Here is a 12326-nt window from a genome sequence, read left to right as displayed (position 1 = left end):
GCTCCAATGGCTAATCATCATCGCTAACCTCTGCCCCTTGGGGTCTCGGGTCAGCTCCCAGCCCTGGAGCGTCTGCTAGATGTGCCTCACTAGCCTGGAGCCTTGCCCATTCGATGCTGCTGCCATTTGGGGAGACCCCGAGGCCAAAAGGGAACACGGATCTAGGCTGAGTTCCTGGGTAACAGGCCGGAGAACTGCCCCAGAGCAGCTCGGAGCTTTGAAAGCAGCGTGCCGGTCTGCAGACTCAGGCAGACTGCACTGGGTGAGGTGTGTGAGGATGTGACTCAGCAGGGAGGGGGGAGCGTTGACCTGGGAATGTGCCCTGGGGATGGGAGACCTGAGAGCCTGTCACCTGAGCCAGGAGGGGGAGGGGGAGGTAACACCTCTGCCAGGAATGTGAAGACAGGCTGAGAAGGGAGCCTGCTGGGGGGGTTTAGTTTCAGTTTGGGGCTGGGTGGAGGAACACAGGGAACCCCAGGGCTGGGGTCTAAGCTCCCTGCTCCCCCAGAAGGACGTGATTGAGGGGTCCTGGTTGTACCCACAAGCTCTGTTGTGGACTGTGTTCCTGTTGTCCAATAAACCTTCTGTTTTACTGGCTGGCTGAGAGTCTCAGTGGATCCCAGGAAGAGGGGTGCAGGGCCTGGACTCCCCCACACTCCGTGACAACTGGTGGCAGCGGTGGGATGTACTGCACCCTGTGAACGGCGCTTCCTGCAGTAAGTGACTGGGGAACAGTAAAACGAAGGGGAATTGACAGGGACCAGGCGTGCTGAAGATTCAGAGAGAGATGGTTTCGGGGGGCGGTTAACCCCTGGGAATGTGTGACCAGAGAGAAGGACTTTTGCAGTAACAGGGGCCCCCGGGGGATTGCAGCGAGCGGTCCCAGGGGCGGAGGAGTCTGCAGCTCGACCCTGGCAAAGAGTCGGTGACCTCAAGAAGGACTGGCACACTAAGGGCTTTTCCTGGAAACCGTGGGAAGCTGCCCGGCCTGCGAGTGGCCAGCAGGGAGATGTACGCTAAACGCCTGAAGAGCGACCTGGTGGAGCTGTGCAGGCAGAGGGGGCTGCGCATCGGGAGGTCCACCAAGGAACAGCTGATTGCCCAGTTGGAGGAGAGGGATCGCTTGGATGACCCGATCCCTGTCCCTGAGGGAAGCCGCCCGGCAGACGCAGCATGGGCCCTGGGGCCTGACCGGGCTGGGAGGGGTCAGACTGCTGCCGAGGACATCCCGAGACCCTTCCTACCTATGCCTGGGGAAGGGGTTGGGGGAAGCCCAGTGAATACCGAGGGCACCCTGACCCCGGCAGCCAGCAGGGGATCCTCCCGGCAGAGCTCCCCATCCCTGGAGCGGATGCGGCTGGAATGGGAGAGGGAGATGAAAATGAGGGAGCTGGAGGATCATGAGAAACAACGTCAACATGAGGAGAAACAACGTCAACATGAGCGTCAGGAGAAGGAGAAACAAAGGCAGCATGAACTGGAGCTGGCCAGGCTGAGGAGCAGTGGGGCCCCAGCTGCGGGGAGTGAGGGGGGACCCAAGGCTGCAAGGAGCTTTGATAAGTGCTTCCTGGCCCAGCGGAAGGAGGGGGAGGACATAGATAGCTTCCTGACGGCCTTTGAGAATGCCTGCGAGATGCACAGGGTTGACCCTGCAGACAGGCTCCAGTTCCTCACCCCCTGACTGGACCCCAAAGCCGTGGAGGTGTACAGCCAGATGACAGGGGCGGAGGCAGGGGACTATGAACTGTTCAAACAGGCCCTGCTCCGTGAGTTTGGGCTGACCCCCGAGATGTACCGGAGAAGGTTCCGGAGTCAGTGTAAAACGCCTGAGGTCACCTACCTACAACTGGTCAACCGGATGCAGGGGTATGCCCGCAAGTGGACAGCTGGGGCCCGAGCTAAAGAGGACCTGCTTGACCTAATCGTACTGGAGCAACTGTATGATCAGTGCCCTTCCGACCGGAGGCTGTGGTTGGTGGACAAAAAGCTGGAGAACCCCCAGCACGCAGGGCAGCTGGCCGACGAGTTTGCGAACAGTCGGTCAGGGGGTAGCCGGGAGGAGTCCCAAAAGAACAGGCCCCCCCCGATGCAGAGAGAGAGTCACCAGGGGGCCTCCCAGCGGGGAAATAGGGAGAACCCCCTCCCACGGGGAACGCCTGGCGTCGGGCCCCTCCGACCCGCTCGAGGGGACCAACGTGACCTGAGCTGCTATCACTGTGGCCAGAGAGGCCACGTACGGTCCCAGTGCCCCGGGCTCAGGGACAGACTGAGCAGACCCAACCTACCCAGGGTTAACTGGGTAGGGACCCAGCTGGACGAGGGGCAGACGACCCAGGCAAGGGGGGCTGCCAGTTTACCACCTGCTCAGGAGGGAAGAGTACCCCAGGCCAACTCCGCCAGAGGGCTGGAGGCTCTGGACTCAGGGTGCTCGGTTTACAGGGTGGGCGCGGGGCTGTCCCTCCGGAGAGAGTGCCTTGTTCCCCTGGAGGTGGATGGGAGGAAGGTCAATGGATACTGGGATACGGGCGCGGAGGTGACGCTGGCCCGGCCTGAGGTGGTGGCCCCAGATCGGGTGGTGCCCAACACCTACCTGACCCTGACAGGGGTGGGCGGGACCCCATTTAAGGTGCCTGTGGCAAGGGTACACCTGAAATGGGGGGCCAAGGAGGGCCCCAAGGATGTGGGGGTACACCACCATTTGCCCACTGAGGTTTTGATGGGGGGAGACCTAGAGGACTGGCCAAGCAAGCCCCAGACCGCCCTGGTTGTGACGCGTAGCCAGAGCCGGCGAGGGGCACTGCGCCCTGACCTCGGGGAGGGTATCACACCGGAGGCGCAGGACCCTACCCTGGTGGGGAGGGAGCGCCGAGGGGCCCGGCTCAGAGAGGCTGAGGCCTCAGACCTGGCCAGCAAGAGGGAACCGGGCCCCGTCCCTGCCCCAGCCGCTGAGTTCCAGGCCGAGTTGAGGAAAGATCCCTCCTTGCGGAAGCTCAGGGACCTGGCCGACCTCAGGGTGGGACGGACCATGAGGAGAGGCTGCCAGGAGAGGTTCCTGTGGGAGAAGGGGTTCCTGTTCCGAGAATGGGCTCCCCCAGGGGAAGCAGAGTCCTGTGGGGTCAGGAGGCAGCTGGTGGTCCCCCAGAAGTATCGCCGCAGGCTCCTGTCCCTGGCCCATGACATCCCCCTCGCGGGGCACCAGGGAATCCGGCGCACCCGGCAGAGGTTGCTACAGAACTTTTACTGGCCCGGGGTCTTTACCACGGTCCGGCAGTATTGCCGATCCTGTGACCCCTGTCAGAGGGTGGGGAAGGCCCGGGACAAGGGGAAAGCGGCTTTGAGACCTTTGCCCATCATAGAGGAGCCTTTCCAGAAGGTGGCCATGGACATCGTGGGGCCTCTCAGCAGGACGACCCGGTCGGGGAAGAAATACATTCTGGTGGTGGTAGATTTTGCCACCCGCTACCCCGAGGCAGTGCCCTTAGCTTCCATTGAAGCAGACACCGTGGCCGATGCGCTCCTGACCATTTTCAGCCGAGTGGGGTTCCCCAAGGAAGTCTTGACAGACCAAGGCTCCAACTTCATGTCGGCCCTGCTCCGGTGCTTGTGGGAGAAATGTGGGGTCCGGCACGACTGGGCCTCAGCTTATCACCCCCAGTCCAACGGGCTGGTGGAGAGGTTTAACGGGACGCTAAAGATGATGCTGAAAACCTTTATGAACCAGCACCCGCAGGATTGGGACAAGTACTTACCTCACCTGCTGTTCGCGTACAGGGAGGTGCCCCAGGAGTCTACCGGATTTTCGCCTTTCGAACTGCTATATGGAAGGAGGGTGAGGGGCCCCCTGGACCTGATGAGAGACGAGTGGGAGGGGAAGGCCACTCCCGATGGAGAGACAGTGGTGGAGTATGTCCTGATCTTCCGAGAGAGACTGGCGGAACTCATGGGCCTGGCCAGGGAGAATCTGGCCAGAGCCCAGAGGAAGCAGAAGGTCTGGTATGACCGCACGGCGCGGGCCCGTGCCTACGCCACCGGGGATCAGGTGATGGTTCTTATCCCAGTGAGAAAGAACAAACTACAGGCCGCCTGGGAGGGCCCTTTCAAGGTCGTCAAGCAGCTCAATGAGGTAAACTATGTGGTGGAGCTGTCGAACCGGGCGCACCACCGCCGGGTGTACCATGTGAATATGATGAAGCCATATTATGCCAGGGGGAATGTGGTGTTGGCCGTGTGTGGACAGTGGGAAGAGCAGGGAGATGACCCTTTAGTAGATCTATTCCCTGGGACCAGAGCTGGTTCCCCGCTGGAAACAATTCCCCTCTCGGATCAGCTAACCCCTGCCCAGCAAGCTGAGGTCAGGGAGGTGCTGCATCCGTCCCGACAGCTGTTTTCCAACCAGCCTGGACGCACTAATCTGACTGTCCACCGGGTGCAGACAGGGTCGCACCCGCCAATAAGATGCTCCCCCTTCCGAGTCACAGGGAAAACTGCTCAGGACCTGGAAAGAGAGGTCCGGGACATGCTGGCTTTGGGGGTGATCCAGCCATCGGCCAGCCCTTGGGCCTCGCCAGTGGTGCTGGTCCCCAAAAAGGACGGGTCGGTCCGGTTCTGGGTGGACTATCGGAAGCTCAATGCCATCACTGTATCTGATGCCTACCCCATGCCCAGGCCGGACGAGCTCCTAGACAAGCTGGGAGGAGCTCGGTACCTTACCACCATGGACCTTACAAAGGGCTACTGGCAAGTGCCGCTGGATGCAGATGCCCGGCTGAAATCGGCCTTTATCACCCCTCTGGGGCTCTATGAGTTCCTGACCCTGCCTTTCGGCCTCAAGGGAGCGCCGGCCACCTTCCAGCGCCTGGTGGACCAGCTACTGAGGGGGATGGAGAGTTTTGCCGTGGCATATATTGATGACATCTGTGTCTTTAGCCAGACCTGGGAGGACCGCGTGTCCCAGGTTAGACAAGTGCTGGACCGACTCCAGGGGGCTGGGCTGACTGTAAAAGCGGAGAAGTGCAAGGTGGGGATGGCGGAAGTATCTTACCTGGGCCATCGGGTGGGGAGCGGCCGCCTAAAGCTGGAACCAGCCAAGGTGGAGGTGATCAGAGACTGGCCCGCTCCCCACACCAAAAAGCAGGTCCAAGCCTTTATTGGGATGGCAGGATACTACCGAAGATTTGTGCCCCACTTTAGCGCCATCGCCACCCCCATCACGGAGCTATGCAAGAAGGGGAAGCCAGACAAGGTGGTCTGGACCGAGCAGTGCCAGGTGGCTTTCCGGGCGCTGAAGGAGGCTCTGGTCAGTGGCCCAGTTCTGGCAAACCCAGACTTTGACAAGCCCTTTGTGGTGTTCACCGACGCCTCCGACACGGGACTGGGGGCAGTGTTAATGCAGGAGGACGAAAAGGGGGAGAGACACCCCATCGTGTACCTGAGCAAGAAGTTGCTACCCCGGGAGCAACACTACGCGGCCATCGAGAAGGAGTGCCTGGCCATGGTGTGGGCCCTCAAGAATCTAGAGCCCTATCTCTTCGGGCGACACTTCACCGTCTACACCGACCACTCTCCCCTGACCTGGCTGCGCCAGATGAAAGGAGCCAACACCAAACTCCTGAGATGGAGCTTGCTCCTGCAGGATTACGACATGGACGTGGTCCACGTGAAGGGAAGTGCCAACCTGATAGCGGATGCGCTGTCCCGGAGAGGGGGCCCCGAACTTCCCCAGGTCACTGGTCAGCGTGACCCCGCTCCGTTCAGTCTCGAAGGGGGGAGAGATGTGAGGATGTGACTCAGCAGGGAGGGGGGAGTGGTGACCTGGGAATGTGCCCTGGGGATGGGAGACCTGAGAGCCTGTCACCTGAGCCAGGAGGGGGAGGGGGAGGTAACACCTCTGCCCAGGAATGTGAACAGAGGCTGCAGCAGGGAACCTGCTGGGTGGGTTTAGTTTCAGTTTGGGGCTGGGTGGAGGAACGCAGGGAACCCCAGGGCTGGGGTCTAAGCTCCCTGCTCCCCCAGAAGGACGTGATTGAGGGGTCCTGGTTGTACCCACAAGCTCTGTTGTGGACTGTGTTCCTGTTGTCCAATAAACCTTCCGTTTTACTGGCTGGCTGAGAGTCTCAGTGGATCCCAGGAAGAGGGGTGCAGGGCCTGGACTCCCCCACACTCCGTGACAAGGTGTTATTCCCAACCACAACGGCTGGGAACCATTGTCCTGTAGCAGCTGATGCCTTGGCCCCTCCCCTGTCCCCACCCCAGGCTGTTGAACTGCTCGGGGCTGCGTCTGGCCTGGCCCAGCAGGGCATGGCCCAGGGTGAGGAGCAGCATCAGCAGCACATGCCAATGCTGAGCCAGAGACCCATGTTGTGCGGCTAGCTCCAAATCAAGGAGGGTCTAGTGGACGGAGCACTGGGCTGGGACTGGAGGGACCTGATGCAGCTCCTGGCTCAGCTGGACTCTGCCTGCCTCTGGGCCTCAGTCACATGGCGCTAACGCCTCCCTGCCTCGCAGGGGGGCCCAAGGGTGCTGCTCAGATACCGCAGGGAGGGGGGCAGAGAGAGGGAGCACTAAAGAAGGCAGGCAGCCCCCTCGGAAGCAAGAGCTCCTGCCCTGGCCACCTCTGTGCAGCCAGCCTGGCTCCATCTGCCCAGCCCACATTCTGCACTATTTCCTCTCAGGCTCACACCCCTTCACTGCACGCAGCCCCCGGGGTCTCTCTGCAGCTCCGTCGCCCGGGGCTCCAGTTCTCGGGCTGGATCCGCACCAGAGAAACTCCAGGCACAGCCAGGGAGCAGGTGCAACCGGGGGGCGGTGAGCAGAGGGGGCGGGTGAGCTCCAACACCAGCAGAGCCTGCACTGGACTGCGGCAAAGCGAGAAATGCTGCTACTCAAAACATGCCGGGTGCCTTGTTGCTGCTGTGACAGAAGCAGCTTGTCAGAGCCCGAGGAAAGGCTCTGCAGAGCAGGGCCTGAGACGCCAAGCGTGGCCTCTGCCAGGACCTGCTCTGCGAGCCAGAGACCTGCACCAAACAGCCTGAACGTAAACACTAGCAAGCCACAGGCAGAGAGAATGCCCCAAGGGAGCTAGAAAAACAGGCACCAGACGGAAAAGCTGCAGCAAGAGAATCTGTGCACACAAGCCCAGCTTCCTGTCAGCATCTCTGTGCAGCCCCCTCCGAGCCCGCAGCAATGAGCGCCAACCCTGACGCCCAGCGCATTTGGGGAACAGAACTGGCAACCAGCGAAGGGGACTAGCAGCTAGATGGAATCCAGAGCCCAGAACAACCTGCTGGGTCTAATCATAAGAATGGCCACACTGGGTCAGAGCAAAAGTCCATCTAGCCCAGCATCCCGTCTTCCAACTGTGGCCAGTGCCAGGGGCCCCAGAGGGAATGAACAGAACAGTGAATCACCAAGCGATCCATCCCGTCGCCCATTCCCAGCTTCTGGCAAACAGAGGCTAGGGCCACCATCCCTACCCATCCTGGCTAATAGCCATTGATGGCCCTATCCTCCAAGAACTTACCTAGTTCTTTTTTGAACCCTGTTATAGTCTTGGCCTTCATAACATCCTCTGGCAAAGAGTTCCACAGGTTGACTGTGCGTTATGTGAAGAAATGCTTCCTTTGGTTTGATTTAAACCTGCTGCCTGTTCATTTCATTGGGTGACCCCTGGTTCTTGTGGTATGAGAAGGAGTAAACAACAACAAAAAACCCACCTCTTCCTTACTGACTTTCTCCACACCAGTCATGATTTTATAGACCTCTATCTTATCCCCCCTTAGTCGTCTCTTTTCCAAGCTGAAAAGTCCCAATCTTATTAATCTCTCCTCAGACGGAAGCCATTCCATACCCCTCATCATTTTTGTTGCCCTTTTCGGAACTTTTTCCAACTCCAATGTACCTTTCTTGAGACGGGGAGACCACATCTGCATTCAGCATTCAAGCTGTGGGTGTACCATGGATTTATAGAGAGGCAATAAGATATTTTGTGTCTTAGTCTCTATCCATTTCCCAATGATCCCCAACGTTCTGTTTGCGTAGCAGCCCTGGTTAGCACCAAGCCAGCGCTTTCTGCGCCAGTTCCAGGAGACAGCCTGGGCGTTGGGGCTGCAGAACTGAGCCAGTTCAAGGCAGCACCTGGGTGCAGCCGAGCTCCATGCTGCCAGCTGACAGGCTAAAGAAATGACCTGCCCACACATGACGAGCTGAGAGAGGCACCGACAAAAGCTATTTTCACCTGCCTACAACCCCCGTCAGCCGGGTAGTAGCGGGCACATCGCAGGGCCTGGCGACAGTGCGGCTGCAGCAGGGCTGGGGTGACCCTGCCGGACATTTGGCTAGCAGCATGAGCCAGAGCCTCCTGGATCTGGCCCTGCGCTGCAGGAACGCTGGCTAACCTGGCGTGGGGTCACCGGGGGAGAAAGCACCTGGGCCAGCGGCACCACTGGAACCAATCCCCAGGCTCAGGTCAGACCGTTTACATTTAAGACCAAAAGGGAAGGGCTCTAAACGCCTGGACCCTCCCCGGCAGCCTGAGGCAGGGCGCCCAGCCAGCGCCCTGGGTACCGCAGCCGAGCTATCGCTGGCCTCTGGCTTGCAGCCCCTGCAGCCACCAGCCTTAGCCTGGGATGGTGGCACTAGCTCCGGGGCTTTAGGCGAGAGGATCCTAGAGCTGGATTGAGGGGCAGCAGCAGCCCTGCGGGGAGGAGCCGGGGGGGCTGCAGGTCAGGACCCAGGGGCACTGGCAGAAGGACTGTGGAGGAAGCTTGCACAGCCCCCGCCTGCTCCGAGCTCTCAAAGCAGCGCTGGCCGTGCACTTTCACAAGGACCTGCTGAATAAGCATGGCACCGTAGAGACCAACACAAGTGCTGCTGTCCTTCAGGCAGGCCAGACGCTTCCGGTCCTGGAATGGGGAGCACCGCACCCACAGGGCATCTATGGGTAGCCTCCAGACACCGCAGCCTGGGCAGGGGCTGGAGCTGCTAAGGGAGGAGAGCAGGTGGCTGGCACGGGACCACGCTGCAGCCTCTCTCCTGGGCTGGCAGCGCAGAGCAGGGCACCTTTCCCTAGGCAGGCTCTGGCCCAGCACAAGGGCTCACTGCACGGGTGCAGAATTCAGCGCAAGTCACAGAGAGCTGGATTCACCCCTCCCGATGGGCGCAAGAGCTCAGCACCCCCTCAGAGAGGTTTCCCGGGGGAAATGCCCACCGTGCTACCTCCAGCCCAGACTGCTACTCTGGGGCCACCAGCCCTCTTGATCAGACAGGACTGCCGAGTTGGCTGGGCCCAGCATTTGCCCTACCCAGACCAGCTACCTGCTGTCAAGAGTGCTGCGACCCTCAGGCAGCAGGATGAGAGCCGCCCGCAGCCACAGTGATGCCTGGCCGTTCTCCGCAGAAGGGTTACATGGCAAAGCAAGACCAAGACTGCAGGGGCCCGACTGGGGTAGCACCCAGGGGCCCAGACAAACAACACTAGGGGACGAGCCATCAGATGTCAGGCTTCAGGGGGAGTGTGCCCTGCCCATCCACACCCAGCGCATGTGGCTGGCCAGGTGCACAGGGGGTGGCCTGCCTGCAAAGCACCGGCTATCGGCCCATGCCCAAAAGGAGCACTGGCAAGGCAGGCCGGAGTCCTGCATATCCTCCATCCCAGTGCACAGAGTTCAGGAGACTCCAGCTGCTCACTTGCCCTGGGCTCACTGCACTTGCCTTTCCACTTTCCCGGGCTGCGCACACCCCCGAGGGCTGTCTGGCAGCTCCCCCGACCAACTGTCACTCACTGGCCCAGGGTCAGTGGGCAGCAGCTCCGCCCAGCAGGCAAATGCTGGCTCCAGCTTTAACACCAATATCTGGAGGGGAAATGCTGGAGCTGCTGCCCACTTGGTCTGTGCCCCTAGCAAAACAAACCCTTCTCCAGCTGCACCGCCCCGGCAGGGAACCCAGTGCTCTCCCTGCCCTCAGCCAGCCCAGCCTCCTGCCCTTTAGCTTCACCCGCTTCTCTCCTGAGGCCTCTCTGCGTGGCCCACGCGGATAGGATCCTGCCCTCGCTGCCAGACTGTAATTAAGAGGAATCGAACCAGCTTCTATCGCTCCGCTGAGAGCCAATGCCCCTTAGCAGCTGCCACTCTGTGGGCACAGAACATCTGAGGCTCATTGTATGAGGCCTGTGTCCATGTGAAGCTCCACGACAGCCGGCCAGCGAGAGGTGCATGATGCTACCCCGCTCCAACACCATCAATAAGTCTTACGTGTGACGTTAAATGCCATAGCAAGCAGCCAGGGCCCTCACCCTGCCGCATCAGATGGGCTCCTGGCACTGCTCATGGGCATCGCCACAGCCCACAAGAAGACACAGGGTCAGCACAGGCCCTCTGGTGAAAGAGGATGATGCCCTGCAATCCTGCCACCCTCCTGCGGGCACGAACTGGTGGCCAAGGGTCAGGGCCAAAGCAAGGGGGAAACCCAGATTGTAGGAGAGGGCAGGAGGGGAGCAATCATCAGGCATGAGTGCCACCCCATGGGAGCGGGACCAGGGCCTCTCACGCACACAGCTGCCCTGCTGCCGGCCCCGACCGATTTACTTACCCTTTCCCCGGTTCACACAGGCCTACGTGAAATACATGCGACACCCAGCACAGGCCTGGGAGCCAGCCTAACACACAAGGGCTGCCCGCGGAGCCTGCAGGGCCCGGTGCGCCAGGCTCTGGGTGAAAGGGAGGAGCCGGGGCCCGGGGGTGCAGCCGGGGCCCGGGGAGGGCGGCATGGGGCCTCGCAGAGGCCCTGTGAGACGGCAGCACGGCACACGTAGGCTCCTCGGGGCAGGGACTGGGCGACGCCAAACACATCAGCCCCCACACGCTAACAACACACACCGCCCCCCGGGGAGCCTCGCTGGGCCACGCACCCAGGGCAGCCTGCAGACACTCTCACCCCCAAAGCCCCCACCCTGAGACCAGCACCGCCGCTCACAGCCGCTGCCCCAGCCCCCCACCTGCAGCCAGCCCCCCAACAGAGCCCCCCCGGCACAGAGCCCCCCGGCCCCCAACACAGAGCCCCCAGCCCCCCCGGCCCAGAGCCCCCCCGGCCCCCCCCGGCCCAGAGCCCCCCCCGGCCCAGAGCTCCCAGCCCCCCCCCGGCACAGAGCCCCCCAGCCCCCAACACAGAGCCCCCAGCCCCCCCGGCACAGAGCCCCCCAGCCCCCCCCAGCCCAGAGCCCCCCCCGGCCCAGAGCTCCCAGCCCCCCCCCGGCACAGAGCCCCCCCCCAGCCCCCCCCCCCCCCCCAACACAGAGCCCCCAGCCCCCCCCCGGCCCAGAGCCCCCCCCCGGCCCAGAGCTCCCAGCCCCCCCCCGGCACAGAGCCCCCCCCCTCCTCCAGGGCACGGCACCAAGCCCCCAGCCCCGCCAACACAGAGCCCCCCCCAGCCCAGAGCCCCCCCGGCACAGCGCCCTCCCCCAGCGCCCCGCCCCCGGCAGCCCCCCCGCCAGACACTCACCGAGCAGGCCCCGCAACGACTCCGGACGCTGCGGCTGCGGCGGGGGCGGGGATAAGGGGGCGGGGGAGGGGCCTGGTCGCGTGGCCCCGCCCCTGGCCCCGCCCCGTCCGCCGCTGCCGGGAGCGTCGCGCTGCCCCGCCCACAGGAAAAGGACCCGCGGGGGCGGAGGGAGGAGGCCATACCCGGGGGGGGGGGCTGTATCCAGGGAGGGGGCGGGGGGGGGAGGAGGCCATACCCGGGGGGAGGGGGCTGTATCCAGGGAGGGGGCGGGGGGGGAGGAGGCCATACCCGGGGGGAGGGGGCTGTATCCAGGGAGGGGCAGGGGGAGGAGGCCATACCCGGGGGGAGGGGGCTGTATCCAGGGAGGGGGCGAGGGGGGGAGGAGGCCATACCCGGGGGGCGGGGGGCGGGGGCTGTATCCAGGGAGGGGGCGGGGGGGGAGGAGGCCATACCCGGGGGAGGGGGCTGTATCCAGGGAGGGGGCGGGGGGGGAGGAGGCCATACCCGGGGGGAGGGGGCTGTATCCAGGGAGGGGGCGGGGGGGGAGGAGGCCATACCCGGGGGGAGGGGGCTGTGTCCAGGGAGGGGGCGGGGGGAGGAGGCCATACCCGGGGGGAGGGGGCTGTGTCCAGGGAGGGGGCAGGGGAGGAGGCCATACCCGGGGGGAGGGGGCTGTATCCAGGGAGGGGGCGGGGGGGGGAGGAGGCCATACCCGGGGGGCGGGGGGCTGTATCCAGGGAGGGGGCGGGGGGGGAGGAGGCCATACCCGGGGGGAGGGGGCTGTGTCCAGGGAGGGGGCGGGGGGAGGAGGCCATACCCGGGGGGAGGGGGCT

At 63.0% G+C, this 12326-nt stretch overlaps 1 protein-coding gene across 1 annotated transcript in view; it reads right to left on the bottom strand.

Moving 5' to 3' along the window:
* The window catches only part of GRINA (glutamate ionotropic receptor NMDA type subunit associated protein 1), a 30057-nt gene extending 18466 nt beyond the window's left edge, over nucleotides 1–11591 (bottom strand). The window contains exon 1 of the mRNA XM_073329798.2: nucleotides 11494–11591. The gene's annotated coding sequence lies outside the window, so the exon portion shown is untranslated. The remainder of the gene's footprint in view (nucleotides 1–11493) is intronic.
* Nucleotides 11592–12326: the final 735 nt, after the last annotated feature.

Source organism: Lepidochelys kempii, chromosome 2 (genome assembly GCF_965140285.1).
Source record: "Lepidochelys kempii isolate rLepKem1 chromosome 2, rLepKem1.hap1, whole genome shotgun sequence".
In the NCBI taxonomy this organism is placed as follows: Eukaryota; Metazoa; Chordata; order Testudines; family Cheloniidae; genus Lepidochelys; species Lepidochelys kempii.
Note: the sequence above shows the minus strand (reverse complement) of the source record. Positions and strands in the feature narration are given on the sequence as shown.